At 51.0% G+C, this 2,386-nt stretch overlaps 1 long non-coding RNA gene across 1 annotated transcript; it reads right to left on the minus strand.

Moving 5' to 3' along the window:
- Positions 1–480: 480 nt before the first annotated feature.
- On the minus strand, positions 481–2,386 carry LOC105517138. The gene is made up of 3 exons (XR_001002622.1): positions 2,334–2,386; positions 2,138–2,198; positions 481–761 (listed from the first exon to the last, which is right to left on the minus strand). It is a non-coding gene; the product is annotated as an uncharacterized LOC105517138 (long non-coding RNA).

Genomic DNA, 2,386 nt, shown 5'->3' on the forward strand with positions numbered 1-2,386 from the left:
GTGTTTAGGCAAGGGGTGGAATTTGAAATAGGCTTTTTTTTTTTTTTTTTTGAGACGGAGTCTCACTTTGTCACCCAAGCTGGAGTGCAGTGGCCTGATATCAGCTCACTGCAACCTCCATCTCCCGGGTTCAAGTGATTCTCCTGCCTCAGCTTCCCGAGTAGCTGGGATTACAGGCATCTGACACCATGCCCAGCTAAATTTTGTATTTTTAGCAGAGACAGGGTTTCAACATGTTGGCCAGGCTGGTCTCAAACACCTGACCTCAAGTGATCCGTCTGCCTCAGCTTCCCAAAGTGCTGGGGTTACAGGGGTAAGCCACCGCACCTGACCTGAATTTGAAAGAAGGGGCAGGGTTCGGATAGCAGGAAGAGAAAGAGCAGACTTTGCAGCAGAAGCAACAGGCATGTTTTCTGCATCCAAATCGACCAGATCCTCAGAAAGAAAACAAAGAGAGAAAAGGCTACAATGGTTCGTGTGTTTGGTTTGGCTTGGGGTTGTCAAGTTTTGCTTGTTCCACCAGAGTGAATACAGAAAAACTCCCTTGCTGGCAGCACGGCAAGGAGGCTTCTGGTTGAGAAGGGCGCGCTGCCTCACATGTGCACTAGGAGGCAGAGCTGCCGCGGGGCTGCTGTAACTCCAAGAACAACCAGGGAGCAAGGGGAAGGAGCCCAGCCCCTTCCTCAAATCCGCGGGCTGCAGGGCGAGAGGGCAGTTGGAAAGCAGTCGCCTTCTTAGTCCGAGTTGCCTTCATTTTCAGCCTAGAAGTTAGGGAAGAAACACCCCCAGTTAAGAGGAAGTTGGGTGAGACTGAAAGGGGAAAGACAGAGAGAGAGAGCAGCATTAAAGAGGCACTCTTCCCCACCCCTAGCAAGGAACCTCTGTGTGCCTTGAGAAGACTTCCAAACAGCAGAAAAGGGTTAGGGCTACTCATGCCTCCTGCTGTAGTCTTGGCTGAGAAAAGTTTAATGCAAGGCTTGGGTAACTATGAAAAGTGACCAACTGCTAGACGAAGACTAGATTCAGAACAGCCAACTCCCGTTCCCTGGACAGGGGTGACCATTCCAGCCTTCTAAGGAGGAATGTTTGAGGCTTTGGGAAGTACACAATTATTGGTCATCCCCCTAGGCCCTGGCGTCATGGTGAGGGCTGCGTGTGGCAGCAGACGTGACAATGGCATTCTTTAAGAGCCCTGAAGTCAATATTTAGCCTAAATGTACAACCCACCAGCTGAGCCAGGCAATAGGGTTCTGAAGCACAGGAAGTTAGAAGCACCTAGGCGATGTGGAACACTATTTGAAGCTAGATATCCTGACTTTTATCAGTTTCTAACTAGCTGTGCAAGTTTGGATGGTTGAACCAACTTCTCTGAGCTTTAATTTCCCTGTTGGCGAAATAGGTTAAATTAGATTAAGTCTCCGATGTGCCTTCCAGCTCTGAAACTCTAGAAAACACACTCCTTCAGCCAGAACCTAGGGGGCAGGAATGGGGGTGGGAGGATGGTGACAGGCGTCTTGAGGGATTAATCCCACGCTTCTCCTCGCAATTGCAATCGGCTCCCCAGCAGTGGTCACTGCGGCACTGCCTGCCCCACCCCCGCCCTCCGGGCCCGGCGGTACACACCCACGGCTCCCTCAGAGACTTCTGGAATCTTGCTGGATTTCTCCCAGGAATGCTTATTGCCCTTTAGATCTGCAAATCGCTTTACATCAGCAACCCTGCCGCGCGATTATTAATCATCGCAATATTCTCCCCCATCCCCTACCCTCCCCGCCCCCGCCCCCTGGCCTGGAAGAGGAATTGCAGGGGTCCGGATTTATGAACGTGATTCGTATTATTCATTCAATAATCAGTTAACTAAAGTTCATTAAGAGCCTAATAGGAGCAAGGTGCAGAGACACACAAATCCAATCACCACAGGGGGCAGAACTGTAGGGGTCGATGCTCAAAGAACTTCACTGATATTCCAGTTATGTCCTGGGGAGGGGGTGGTTAGAGGGTGATGGAAAAGCTCCCCTCACAACTCTGCTGACAAGGCTGCAACCATTATGGACCACCCCCACGGTTCATTTTATCAGGCCAGGAAAAGGCAAGTGGCCTTCCCAAGGTCACTTATCCCCCGAGGGGCAACGCTGACCCCAGAACCGCGGTCTTTAAAGCTTTCCACTGCGCCATGAAGGAAAATTTTGAGTTGAAGCCTATAAAATACAGCGTTGGGCGAGGGATGGCATGATTTCCGGGCACAGAGTGAGAAAATCGTGATCCCAGATCACCCACCCACAACAAACGAGACAGCCCCAAATCTTGACTGCAGCCTAAACCAGCAGACACACAGGAATGCTGGAAACAGCTCATCCATCAATCGCGGCGTCCTCTCTCTGGGCCC

This window comes from Colobus angolensis, unplaced genomic scaffold (assembly GCF_000951035.1).
Source record: "Colobus angolensis palliatus isolate OR3802 unplaced genomic scaffold, Cang.pa_1.0 Scaffold3, whole genome shotgun sequence".
Lineage (NCBI taxonomy): Eukaryota > Metazoa > Chordata > Mammalia > Primates > Cercopithecidae > Colobus > Colobus angolensis.